Source organism: Perognathus longimembris, chromosome 28, assembly GCF_023159225.1.
Source record: "Perognathus longimembris pacificus isolate PPM17 chromosome 28, ASM2315922v1, whole genome shotgun sequence".
NCBI classification, from domain to species: Eukaryota; Metazoa; Chordata; class Mammalia; order Rodentia; family Heteromyidae; genus Perognathus; species Perognathus longimembris.
The window spans coordinates 29,136,510-29,151,279 of record NC_063188.1 but is presented as its reverse complement, the minus strand read 5'-3'; the positions used below and the strand labels follow the sequence as shown (position 1 = coordinate 29,151,279).

Sequence of the window (14,770 nt, the reverse complement as noted above, 5' to 3'; positions counted from 1 at the left end):
GAGTTTGAGACTGCTCACGTTCCCATCTACAGAGGAACCCAAGGCCTGCCTGCAAGCTGTGTGAACCTCAGAGACCCACGATTGCACCAACAAAGGAGAAGGGTCAGAACAGATCCACCCCTTGCCAACTGAAATCAAGTCAAACCAGCCAATCAGGAAAATAGTCTGCAGACCACTGCAGGGAAACCAGAGACTGGGGAGAATCCACCCAAACAAGGAGGACTCCTTTTTTTTTTTTTTTCTTTTTCTGTTCAAACTTTTTTTTAACTTTTTTTTAAATTTTCTTTTTAATTTTTTTCACATCTGAAACATCATTGGTTGTTTTTTTTGTTTGGTTGTTTTTTATTTGTTTGTTTTCCATTTTTACCGGTTTGTTTTATCAAGTTGTTTTGTGTTTGTTTATTTGTTTGGGTTGTTCCTTTTCTGTTATTTTCCTTTTTATTTACTTTTTCTTCTTTTTTAAATAATTTTTCTCTGAGACACATCTATCCAGCAAAAGTAAACATCTTCTAAAAGTGAAAGGCTGGAAACAAATCTATCAAGCAAATGGCCCCAATAAGCAGGCTGGAATTGCAATCCTAGTATCAGACAAAATTGACTTCAAATTAAAAAAGGTAAGAAGAGACAAAGAAGGTTACTACATACTAGTATAAGAAGCTCTCGAACAGGAAGAAATAACCATCCTAAATATCTACACACCAAATGCAGGAGCACCCAACTTCATCAAACAAACACTACTGGCTCGAAAAACATTCATAGACCCAAACACATTGATAGTGGGGGACTTTAACACTCCACTATCACCTCTGGACAGATCAACACACCAAAAACTGAACAAAGAAACCACAGAACTAAACAATTGCATAGACCAACTAGACTTAATCGACATCTACAGAATATTCCACCCAGCAAGGACAGAATACACATTCTTTTTGGCAGCACATGGAACATTCTCCAAAATAGATCACATCTTAGGGCACAAAGAAAATCTGTACAAATTCAGAAGTATCAAAATCATTCCCTGCATTCTCTCAGACCACAATGGAATAAAATTAGAGCTCAACTCATTCAGCTACCACAGAAAATCCCACAATTCATGGAGACTAAAGAACACACTGCTGAACCATCAGTGGGTCATTGAAGAAATTAAAACGGAAATTCAAATGTTTATGAACTTCAACCAAGTTGAGGACACAAAGTACCAGCTCCTTTGGGACACAGCAAAGGCAGTACTCAGAGGAAAATTTATATCTCTGAGTACATACATCAACAAACTGGAGAAACAGCAACTCAGTAATTTAAGGAAGCACCTTAATTTTCTGGAGAGAGAACAGCAAGCCTAACCCCAAGTCAATAGACGGAAGCAAATAATTAAAATCAAATCAGAATTAAATCAATTAGAGATGAAAAAAACCATAGAAAGAATCAACAAATCAAAGAGTTGGTTCTTTGAAAAAATCAACAAGATAGACAGACCCCTGGCAAACCTGACCAAAAAATGAAGGCAGCACACTCAAATAAACAAGATAAGAGATGAAACAGGTAGCATCACCACAGAAATAACCGAAATTCAGAAAATAATAAGGGACTATTTTTCAATCCTTTATGCCAACAAATTTGAGAACTTGGAAAAAATGGATGATTTCCTAGAAAAAATTGATACCCCCCAACTCAACCATGAAGATTTAAGCCTTCTAAACAGACCCATATCCAGTATTGAAATAGAAACGGCAATAAATGATCTCCCATCCAAGAAAAGCCGAGGTCCAGACGGATTCACTGCAGAATTCTACAAGGCCTTCAAAGCAGAACTCACTCCAATATTTCTCAAACTCTTCAATGAAATTGAAAGAGAACGTTCTCTACCAGACTCATTTTATGAAGCCAGTATAACCCTCATCCCAAAACCAGGCAGAGACTCATCACGGAAAGAGGACTACAGACCAATCTCCCTGATGAACATAGACACAAAAATTCTCAACAAAATTCTGGCCAATCGACTTCAACAGGTCATCAAAAAAATCATAAACCACGATCAAACTGGATTCATCCCAGGGATGCAAAGTTGGTTTAATATACGCAAGTCAATTAATGTAATCCACCACATCAACCGGAGCAAGGTAAAGAACCACATGCCTTTATCGCTGGATGTGGAAAAAGCATTCGATACAATCCAGCACCCATTTATGCTAAAAGCCCTGGAAAAACTGGGATTCCCGGGAACATTCCTGAATATAATCAAGGCAGTTTATGACAAACCAACAGCAAGCACAACTCTAAATGGTGAAAAATTAAAGCCATTCCCTTTAAAATCAGGAACAAGGCAGGGATGTCCACTCTCTCTCCTGCTCTTCAACATAGTACTAGAATTCCTAGCCAGAGCAATTAGGCAAGAAGAAAATATAAAGGGGATCCAAGTAGGTAAAGATGAAGTTAAACTTTCTCTCTTCGCAGATGACATGATCCTATACCTAAAGAATCCCATAGACTCTACCCCCAAGCTACTAGAGCTGATCCAAAACTTTGGCAAAGTTGCAGGATACAAAATAAACCTTCAAAAATCAATGGCCTTTCTCTATGCTAACAGCCCGAAGACCGAAGCTGAAATCAGGAAAGCAACTCCCTTTGCAATAGCCCCCCAAAACATAAAATACCTAGGAATAACCTTAACCAAAGAAGTGAAAGACCTCTTTGATGAGAACTTTAAAAGCTTGAAAAATGAAATTAAGTCAGAACTAAGAAAATGGAAAAACCTCCCATGCTCCTGGATTGGGAGGATTAATATAATCATAATGGCAATATTGCCAAAGGCTATCTACAAATTCAATGCAATACCCATCAATATCCCAACACCATTCTTTAATGACATAGAGGAAACAATCCAGAAATTCATATGGAACAATAAAAGACCTAGAATAGCAAAAACAATACTAAGCAGAAAGAACAGTGCTGGAGGAATTACAATACCCAACTTCAAGCTGTATTATAAAGCTATAGTAATAAAAACAGCTTGTTATTGGCACCGGAACAGGCCTGAAGACCAATGGAACAGAATTGAAGACCCAGAATTGAACCCACAGAACTACGCCTACTTAATCTTTGATAAAGGAGCTAAAACAATAGTATGGAAGAAAGATAGGCTCTTTAACAAGTGGTGCTGGCAAAACTGGCTCAACACATGCAACAAATTAAAACTAGATCCTTTATATCACCCTGCACCAAAATCAATTCCAAATGGATTAAAGACCTTGAAATCAAAACAGACACCCTGAAAACACTAAAGGAAGGAGTAGGAGAAACACTTGGGCTCCTTGGCGCAGGACGGAACTTCCTGAACAAAGACCCAGAAAGGCTACAAATCAAAGAAAGGTTGGACAAATGGGACTGCATCAAACTGCAGAGCTTCTGCACGGCAAAGGACATAGCTCGTAAGATAAACAGAAAGCCCACAGACTGGGAGAAGATCTTTACCGGACATTCAACAGACAAAGGCCTCATCTCTAAAATATATGCAGAACTAAAAAAATTACCTTCTTCCAAAACAAAACTGCAAAAAACCAATAGCCCCCTCATGAAGTGGGCTAAAGACTTACAAAGAAACTTCTCTGATGAGGAAATGAGAATGGCCAAGAGACATATGAAAAAGTGCTCTACATCACTGGCCATAAAGGAAATGCAAATCAAATCAACATTGAGATTCCATCTCACCCCAGCAAGAATGTCAAATATCAAGAAAACTAATAATAACAATTGTTGGAGGGGATGTGGCCAAAAGGGAACCCTACTTCATTGTTGGTGGGAATGTAAACTGGTTCAGCCACTCTGGAAAGCAGTATGGAGATTCCTCAGAAGGCTAAATATAGAACTCCCCTATGACCCAGCAGCCCCACTTTTGGGTATCTATCCAAAAGACCACAAACAAAATCTCAGTAATGCCACCAGCACAACAATGTTCATCGCAGCACAATTTGTCATAGCGAGAATCTGGAACCAACCCAGATGCCCCTCAGTAGACGAATGGATCAGGCAAATGTGGTACATATACACAATGGAATTTTATGCCTCTATCAGAAAGAATGACATTGCCCCATTTGTAAGGAAATGGAAGGACTTGGAAAAAATTATACTAAGTGAAGTGAGCCAGACCCAAAGAAACATAGACTCTATGGTCTCCCTTATTGGGAATAATTAGTACAGGTTTAGGCAATTCATAACAGAGCATCACAAGGCCCAATAGCTATACCCTTATGAACACATAAGATGATGCTAAGAGAAATGAACTCCATGTTGTGGAAACAATTGTTATATCACAGTTGTAACTACTTTCAACGTCCTATGTTTATCTGTAGCTTCTATTATTGATGATGTTCTTGTATCACCTTCCTGTGGTTGTACCTACACTATCGCTGTAATCTTATCTGAGTATATTGGAAACAGTGTTTATGGATATTTGAAGTAGGAAATTCAAAGGGAATACCAAATTTGAGAGACACAGGGTAAAAAAAGAGAAACAACTACAAAAGCAATACTTGCAAAACTGTTTGGTGTAAGTAAACTGAACACCTGGGCGGGGGGGAAGGGAAAGGGGGGAGGAAGGGGGGTTTGAGGGACAAGCTAACAAACAGTACAAGAAATGTATCCAATGCCTAATGTATGAAACTGTAACCTCTATGTACATCAGTTTTATAATAAAAACTTTAAAAAAATAAAAAAAATAATTAACAAATAACTATATACCACATTAAAAAAAAAAAACATTCTGTTACCATATCCACCACTTCCACCACCAGTTCCATAACTGCCACCATATGGACTGCCAGGGCTACTTCCACCAAAATTGCACCCTTTCATGGGTCCATAATTTGATTGCTATTGTCCGTTGTGGTTTCCAAAATCAGTATAATTTTCACCACTGTAGTTACCAACACCAAAATGTCCTCCTTCCTTGTAACCATCATATCTTCTTCCACCACGACTATATCCACCACCTTGGTTTCCATGTCCTGGCCCACTCCCACTATAGCCTCCTCTACTACTATAATCAGGAACACCTCCATAGTCACCACCATTACCTCCAAATCCACTGTATCCAATATCACTTCCTCTATAGCTATTCTGCTGCCACAGCCTCCATCACCAGAGCCTCCTCTTCCACCAAAGTTTCCACCATGTCCAAAATTACCCTCGCCACCTTCAAAGTTTCCTCCAAAACCCATAAGGTTGTCAGATCCACCTCCATGACCTCTTTGTGATCCAGCAGATTGCATTGCTTGTTTGGAAAGGGCCTTTTTCACTTCACAATCATGCTGATTAATAGTGTGGTATTTCTGAAGAACAATTTTATCAACTATATCATGAACACCAAAGTTACAGAAACAAATCCTCTTTTTTTCCATTCTACCTGTCTTCCATAACTTCTATGGTTTCAATATTGCCATATTTTTGAAAGTAGTGTCTCAAATTATATTCTTTTGTATCTTCCTGAATACCACCAACAAAAATTTTCTTCACTGTTAGATGGGTTCCTGGCTTCACAGAAACCCATAGAAACCATTCTCTGGTTCTCCAACATGCCCATAAACCTTCTGGGGTCTAGTACACACGGCTGCATCTACCTATTCGACAGAAGAGTAAATCACAAAATCGAAGCCTCTGGAATGTTTTGTCTGAGAATCTCTGATTACTATACAATCTGTGAGTATTTCTCATTTCTCACAATGTACTCTTAAACTATTATCTGTAGTTTCAAAGCTTAGACTACCAATAAACAGCTTCCACAGCTACTCTTCCTGCTGTTCCTTTGGATCATGGCCGCCCAACCCGAGGCGAGGGCAGCGACGGCCAAAGTCCCGCTGGGGGTGAATGAGTGGTGGTTTTACCTCCATTTTCAGACTGGACTCGTCTCTTCCAACTCGAGTTCAATATGGGACCAAGAAGAGGCCTGAACTATCTTAATGTTGAAAATCATCAGAAACTATTTGTTCTACTCTTTAAACCTCTTTTTAATCTAATCTTTTCTATGATTATTGTTGGTGGTACTGCTATGAATTTCACACGATCTCTTATGAAAGTGCTTGTTACAATCCCTAATGACTGTAAGATCCACAACTGCAAGAATTTTTCTAAGTATTGTTTACTGTAGAAAGCTGAGAATTTGTCACACTGCTGAATACATACAATGCCTTCAATAGATATTCTATTCATTTGTACAAAAAAAGTGTTTTGAGGCACTTACTAGTCAAGAAGTTCCACTTATGGATGTAAATGATTGGAAGAACAGTGAAAACAAATTAGGTAATATCCCTACCTAATAGTAGCATATTCTAGTAGGGCCATAAATAGTACCAAACATGAATAAGCAGAATATTTATAAGGTACAGAACGTTCTATGAAGTAAAGTACTGCAACATACACACACAGGGTGTTATGAGTGAAAGGCTGATGATCTTTTACTAGAACATTTGAAATGAGACAGACAGAGTTTTCAGAGGTGAATTGTCAGAAGTAATGACTTGCAAGCACACCTCTGAACTCAATAAAGAAGCAAGTCATAAGGTCTGGAGAAAGACATTTTCAGGGAGAGGGAAGAATTAATGCAAAGACCTCAGAATGGGAAGAGATTTGATGTGCTTAAAGCAGAATATAAGGGGCAAGAAGTATTAGGAGTTATCCTTTTAAGTAACAAAGAACTAAAACTTGTTCACTTTGTCCAATAAATACTTGAATGCAGGCACACCAGTCTTATTTAACTCAGGTAGCTCTCTGACAAATAGTAAAGTAGGTGAAAACTCATATTCAATACAGGAAAATGTGTTCCACACTATTTTAATCAGACTAGGAAGAAAAACAATTTGCAACCTCCATTTCTGGAAAGTAATGCTAAATAAGCCAGTTTGTGGCTCTGGACTTCTCTCTCTTCTAGCAGAAGAGAAAAAGTTTTCAATTGCAGATTAGCTTGGGGGATGAATGTGCTCCCCTAAAAACTGTAACGTTTACCTGAAGCACTGACCAAGAATCTGTATAATTAGGAAAGTCATGATACCTTAGGACTAGGAGAGCCATGCCAGCTATCCTTTTGGTTACATCGATTCTTTAAGTTAATAAAACTCTAAACAGCACTAGTCAGGCTTCATTAAGAAAAGTAGGAATCTGGAGACATTGGAAGTTGTGGGCAAATTGTTTTCTCAGGTAGACCAATATTGAGTTCAACAAGGTAAATGGTAGATTTCATGAGCCTCCGACATTGAAGGAGATTGTAAAAATTAGAATTATTTTTGTGAATGGACTCTGTAAAGTGGTAAGCTTACTGAAAACCCAAGAGAAATGATTATATTCAGAAGCTAGTAAAGCAAAGCTAGAGCTATGAATTCATATAGAGAGAAATCAGGGTTCCACATATTGATATTCACTCAAAAGAAACTCTTATTTTCATGGGAAACTAAGCATACATGTGTTTGAGGAAAGAGTATGGCTTTGTAGAATACAGTAAAGCTCAACGCATGAAAAACCAGTATTGTACCTAGCTCTCCATGTTAAAATTCACTTATTAATATGAATAACGTACATTTTGAAAACATCGCATACCCAGCACTCAAACCCCAACAACTAGGAAACACAATTACAAATTCAAAAAACATATGTTGAGATGTTAGTCTTACTAATTTCCAAGGCTTTATCCAACTGATTAAGCTTGATATCATGAAAAACTACTTTGCAGCAAATTCTTGAGCTAGTTTTACACTATTTTAAAAGAACAGAAGCTTTTGTAAAATTTATTTAGTGAGGTTCAATAGACATAGAAAAACACAGTGTGTTTAAATCATAGAAAATGAAATTTACCATCACCATCATCAACATTACTGACATGGTACATCAAACTGCATATGTTTTGGGAACTGATTTGAGAATAGAAATTATCTTTTCCTGACCTATGTAATATCATACCCATGATATCATTCTCTTCATCAAAGCTTCTGTTATATGCAAAGCATACACATACATATGTCATTGCATATGCATATACATAGATATACAGATTATTTTATATACATAGACATGTACACACACATAGGTATGTATATGTATTACAGGAAGTTCACCTTAATCTGGTTCTTGATGTTCAAGATCTCGTACACAATGGTTGTTAAATACTGAATGAGTGAAAAAAATCTTCCTATCCAAGAGTTTACATTATAATATAGACACCTCTCATCACCAATATGAAAGCAAAAATGTAGAAATAGAAGATTGTAGAATAACAGTATCATTCCTTCTATTTCTAAAATTCTACACTTTGACATCAAAATACACATAGTACTAAGCAAATACTTAATCTGCTGATCAGGGGTAAATAAATTCTAAGACTGGGACAAGAATAAGTTCAAACAGCACAAATAAAAAGCATAAACGAGACCAGTAGCCAGTGGTTCATGGTTGTAATACTAGCTCCTCAGAAGGCTGAGATCTGAGGATCACACTTCAAAGGCAGCCCAAGCAGGAAAGTCCCTGAGATTCTTATCTCCAATTAACCACCAAACAGCCAAAAGTGAATCTGTGGCTCAAGTGATACAGTGCTACTCTTAAGCACAAAAGCTCAGGGACAGTGCCCAAACCCCAAGTTGAAGCCCCAGGTGTAGTACCAAAAGCACATGCACAGAAAAGGTACAGAAGAGGCAAAAGCTTTGTGTGTCAACTTCATTAACATATGAATTCTTTCTGAAGGAAAGAGGGTCTTTAGAATTGTTAAAATTATGCAATTTAATAATAGTTGTTTTGATTTTTTGTACCCTACCATTGTAATTAGTGGAAATTGGCTGTATAAAAATATCTGTTGTTGGGCTGGGGATATAGCCTAGTGGCAAGAGTGCCTGCCTCGGATACACGAGGCCCTAGGTTCGATTCCCCAGCACCACATATACAGAAAACGGCCAGAAGTGGCGCTGTGGCTCAAGTGGCAGAGTGCTAGCCTTGAGCGGGAAGAAGCCAGGGACAGTGCTCAGGCCCTGAGTCCAAGGCCCAGGACTGGCCAAAAAAAAAAATCTGTTGTTTTCAATATGTATGTTTGACATTTAAGAAATGTATTCTTTTTTCTTTTTTGTTATTTTTCAGGAGTTGTACAAACAACATACTGTACCATTTAACAAAGCCATTTATGGACAGAATGCATCTCAATGTATGCCACTCCCTTGAACATTTTCACCCTCACCTTTGACCACCCTTCTCTTACTTTGCTTAATTTTGTGGTAAATACAAGGAGTTCTTAACTGCATTCTTTTCCCTTCCCCACTTCATTCTACCCATCTCTCCTTGGCCCCATCCTCCTCTTGCAAGTACCCAGTGCTTATTTTCTCAGGCTTTGACTTAGTCTTTCTAAAAAATTATACTATTAGTGTTTCTCAAATACAACTTTCGGAAGATAATGATACAGGAAGGCAGCCCACATTCCTGTAATTACAGGTAACTTGGAGAACAGTAGCAATTCATTTCTTTCATTATTGTTGCTTTTCAAAAGAGAAAGATGATGTCACTAACTAGGTGCATTATCATGGTCACTGTACTTTGGGTTTTCATTTCTTTATTATTAAAATGAGGCTTGCTTTCTAATTTTGTTATTCTAATTTTTGGCAAGATTAATTGTTGTTGTATCCAGTCACAAAAGTTGGATTCTAACCCACAGTGGAACCCTAACCCAGGGTGAGATGGGCGGTGGGACTCTAACCAACTACAAAAATTGTTTTATCCCGAATTCAAAGGAGACTCCAAGACACTCAGCTAATCGGGCTAGGGTTTTATTGACTGCACTGTGTGTGCACTCTGCCATTCAGGGAGCAAAATGCAGCACCAAGCTACAGCAGGACTAAGATTTTAAAGGCAAAAATCACATGTACCACATGCAGGTGGGCAAATTCTGTTTAAGCAAGCAAGTCATACAGAAGCAGAATTGGCAGTTAGTGATTACAAACAAAGCAACCAAAGCAATACAATTCTTGGTTCCCAGACTGGCATTTACTTATTTAACTTCTTAACCTTAATCTCTCTCTTTCTAGAACTTCATCTAAACTAAACATGCACACTGAGTGGTCTTCTTCATTCCTTTCTTCTGCAAAGGTCAAGCAGCTCCAGTTCAAGCTGCTTTTGGCTCCTGTTTTTCAGTTTAGGATTGCCATTCCCCAGCTTCACCACCTTGTCTAAGCCTGCCGTTTCTAGGGACTCAAAAAAGGGGGATTCCCCTACACCTTTCACTTGGTTCCCAAATTAATCTTTGAATCTTAGTCCTTGAAGCACAACAGTAGTATGCTTTCTTGTGTACTTTGAGATGCCTTTATAAACGTCCCTTCTCTACCGCCATCCTAGGAACTCTTTTCATTGCTCAAATAATAAATTACTTTTCATATGGAGATTCATTTTTTAATAAGCCTACTGGAACTTGCTTAGCCACTTTTATTCTTTTCTGGAAGACAGTGGTATATAAATAATAAATAAACAACATGAAATTTTAAAGAGTACATTTAAAATACCATAAAAAAATAAACAAAGGAGATTTATTTATTTATTTATTTTGGCCAGTCCTGGGCCTTGGACTCAGGGCCTGATTACTGTCCCTGGCTTCTTTATACTCAAGGCTAGCACTCTGCCACATGAGCCACAGCGCCACTTTTGGCCGTTCTCTATATATGTGGTGCTGGGGAATCGAACCCAGGGCTTCATGTATACGAGGCAAGCCCTCTTGCCACTAGGCCATATTCCTAGCCCCACGACAAAGATTTTTAACACAGGACATAGAGATACCAAAATGTCTCATTCTAAGGAATATGGTTAAGACAAAGGTCATTGGAGAAATAAAACATTGAAGAAACAAAACAAAACATTGGAGGTGAGAAGACTTATACCTAGAGATATATTCAGTTTGGTCCAGCTATTAAACATATTATTATTGCTATATAGTTTTCATTATCACTGCAATTTTATTGTTATTATTATTATTTAAATACTAGTACCAAGACTTGAATTCAGGGGACTTGGATTTTTCTGGCTTTACTCTTGGCTGGCACTCTACCACCTGAGCCATACCTCCAGCCTGGCATTTTACTGATTAATTGGAGATAAGAGTTTCACAGTTTTCTGCCTGGACTGACTTCAAATATTGATCTTCTCATCTCAGCTCCTGACTATGTAGGATTACAGGTATGAGTCATAGGCACAGAGTAAAAGATGATTGGAATGAAAGAGGCTAATCAAGAAAAGACTACCATGGGGAAAAAGTAGAGTGGGAGATATGGATAGAGATAACTAGGTATCTGGTATGGAGAGCCAGTGAGAAACAGTGATAGCGTTAGAATTTAATTTAATCTTACTATAGTTAGCTTACCAATTTCTATTCTAACTTACATGATCCTTTAAATCTACTTATGAAAAGCATTTCCTTGTGCCTCACAAAAAAGAAGTCTCACAAGGTGAAAGATTTTAGCAAAGATGTACAATAGGCCAAATTAGGAAGAAATGAAAAAGAGAAGCATTTCCTATTTCCCACGCAGAAAATAATGAATCAAAATGGTAATTTTCATCTGAGCTGCGAGAATACATATCATCTAGCAAACTCTAACCATTGGACAGTTTTAGATGATTGCTATTATTCTAAAATATGGAGATGTATCTGGGTTCACCTGAAACACAGGGACAATAGTTGAATTTTAGATCTTCATTTTCCCTTATATATTTCTCATCCTTGGGTTTAGCCCTTCTGATATTTATTCAAAATTACATGATTTCTGTCTTATCATTTGTCTGTCCTGTTTCAGAACCTGTTTTACTTTTTTAACTCAGAGAAATAAAAATTTTCTTGATATTGTTTTCCTTCTTTCTTCTCTCTCCCCTCCTTCTCCTTAATCTGAATTTTAATGTTTTTAAATATGTTCTTCCATAAAATAATGTTGGAAATGATGGTCTAGTTCATTACAAAGAAAATTAAAATAAATATGATGAAGAAAAAAATAATATAAAGAGATTTAACTTTTTCTTCTGTTGGCATCAGACTTAGAATATAGGTTAGCCAAAAACTTCTCAGAGGACTGCTGAGGAGACATAGATATGACCTGTCAGTTATGAAAAATATTGCTATGGGATAGTTTTGTTTCTCACCTTTTTAATGGAATATTTACACTTGAAATAATTTTAATATAGGTCATCTTATTGTATAAATTAAAATATATCCTAGAAATATTTCATATGTCTATTGTATATTGCCAATATTAATAGTAGAGGAAGTGAGGTGATTCACGTTTTATTTAAAAATCAAAAGTTATATTTATGCTAATCCACAATCATTAAATAAATTTACTGGCCAATCTCTGATACTATTCTTAGATAAGGCAAACTTTCAATAGGTAACCAATTTCCATGTTTAGCCTTTATAATTAATAAGTAGATAATATGTGAGCATTTCATACAATGAATAACATAAAGGGTTTAGAACTGTCTTCAAGCACCAAATTGGAGAAATGACCTATACTGTATTCTCATTTCACCTAGGTCACCTTCCAGTTAGTTCTAAAGTATTTTATTACTTGTATTCAGTGGTACTTTTATTTTCTTTGTCAAAAAGAAAGGCACTATTTTAAATAGATAAACAACTAACTTATATTTTTATATTACCAGTTAATATATAATTCACAAGTTCAGCTGAAATTCTCTAAGCAGAAGACACAATATTTTCCAATTGTGAATTTACCACAGCAACTATTAATAGTATTAACCATTTTATATAAATAAAACAGTCTCAAATGTAAGTCTAGTTTTAGAAAGTCAAAAGGAAACTGATATTATAATATATCACATTTTCAAAGGTATCCTATTAGAACTTGTTATCATATTCTATCTTTTGTGTTAGTTTTGTTTATAATTGGGTGAATCAATAATAAATTAGCATGAAATAACAGTCCTAATCATATTGGGAGGCATGTCTTCAAGGTCAGTTTAAATGATTTATGACTGAGAAATTAGTATAGATTTTATTATTTGTTTAGGTATCTTTTATTTGCAGAAGCTAAGAAGTCCTTGGATTTCTCAAGTTACTCAATATTTCTAATTATCAGAGATATCATCACATGAATATGATTTATCATGAAAAGAAATTTGCAATGATACATAGACTGTCTTTTCCTATCCATTTGTTCACTTGTTTATTCTATCAGTATATGTTAGCTTTCTACTTGGTAACAAGCAATGTATTAGGTAAGAAGATATGAAGCTGAACAGAACATGGAACTAGCTCTGCATGATTACTAAATAGGATGAACCTATAATAAATTAAAATATTGAAATCCATTTGACACTATACTAAAAAATAATGGAGTGTTACAGGAACACAGAGGTAAGAGAAAATGTCATTCTGTATCCAAATAAAGAGGATTCCAGAACAAACAGCAACAAAGAATGAGTAGTATTTGAGCACAGTTTTGGAGCTATACAGGATAGAGTTCTTTATCATTATTATCCCTATTGTATGGAAGTCTTTGCACCAAGAAAACATTTTTAAGGTTATGTCCTAAAAATGGAAATGCAAAATATAATGGATCACTTAGTATCACAAGTACTTTCAGGGCCCTAGTATCTGCGCTGTGTCAAAATAAAGTAATGTCCTATACATATGGAGACTGACCCATGGATGTATTTATCTTAATATCTCAAATATATTCTACTTTCATAATTCAACAGAGTATAAATTATCCATCTATTCAATATTTTAAGCTTAATTCAAAACAATGACCTTTCATTTTCTATCTAGATAATGAATTATATTCTAGTAGTATATCTTACTTTCACTGGATCAGAAATAAAGGTGGGGAAATTGCAAAATATACATTCCTAAATTAATACTCCAATTCATCTAAGAAAAATTTTGTCTCCATAAACTACTATTTGAATCGCAATGAGTTGTAAAAATATTATAAATAATTGGTCCTTAAGAGATTACAGTACAAAATTCGTGTTTTGTTTTGTTTTGGGTTTGTTTTTTGCAATTACTGTTCCTTGATCTCAGAGCCTGGGCACTGTCCCTGAGCCTATTGGTCTTCAAGGCTACCACTCTATCACTTGAGCCACAGCACCACTTTCAGCTTTTTAAGAGTAGCTTATTGGAGATAAGAGTCTCATAGACGTTCCTGCCCAGGCTGACTTTGGACTGTGATCCTCAGATCTCAGCCTCCTGATTAGATAGGATTACAGATATGAGCCTCATTGACTGGCTTTCTCTATTTTTAACTCATTAAAATTAAAAATTTATGAGTACAAAGGATCATCCAAATCAATTAGTACTATTGAGCTATCCTTATAGACCTATAAATTTAGGTGATATATGCTTGCAACCCCAGCCCTAGGTCATTTTATGCAGGAGGATCATGAGTTCAAGGTCAATCTGTGACAATAGAAAGAGTGGTTTTTAAAATAACACTACAAAGTAAAAGTGTAAATCATATATATATATATATATATATATGCTATTTAGGTACACCTAATTGAGCCATGTGTGCTATGAACATGTATATGATACTTGCATCCAAAGTAATTGCTCAAGATTCTATTCACCTATAATTGCAAGTAACTCAGGGATGAGTTGCAGAATTGATAATTAGTGAGGTATGTTAGGATAAATAATCAAAAAGATATTTTAGCAACGAAAAGACATTATGATCTTCATTTCAGAATCAATGAAGCAAAGAATAAGGCAACATTATAAAGTAAGTTAGAGGGAGAAAACGAAAAGAAAGGTGAC

At 36.2% G+C, this 14,770-nt stretch overlaps 1 pseudogene; it reads right to left on the bottom strand.

Annotated features, from left to right (window-relative positions):
* LOC125342991 overlaps positions 1-5,885 on the bottom strand; it is a 52,304-nt pseudogene extending 46,419 nt beyond the window's left edge.
* Between the last annotated feature and the right edge of the window lie 8,885 nt (positions 5,886-14,770).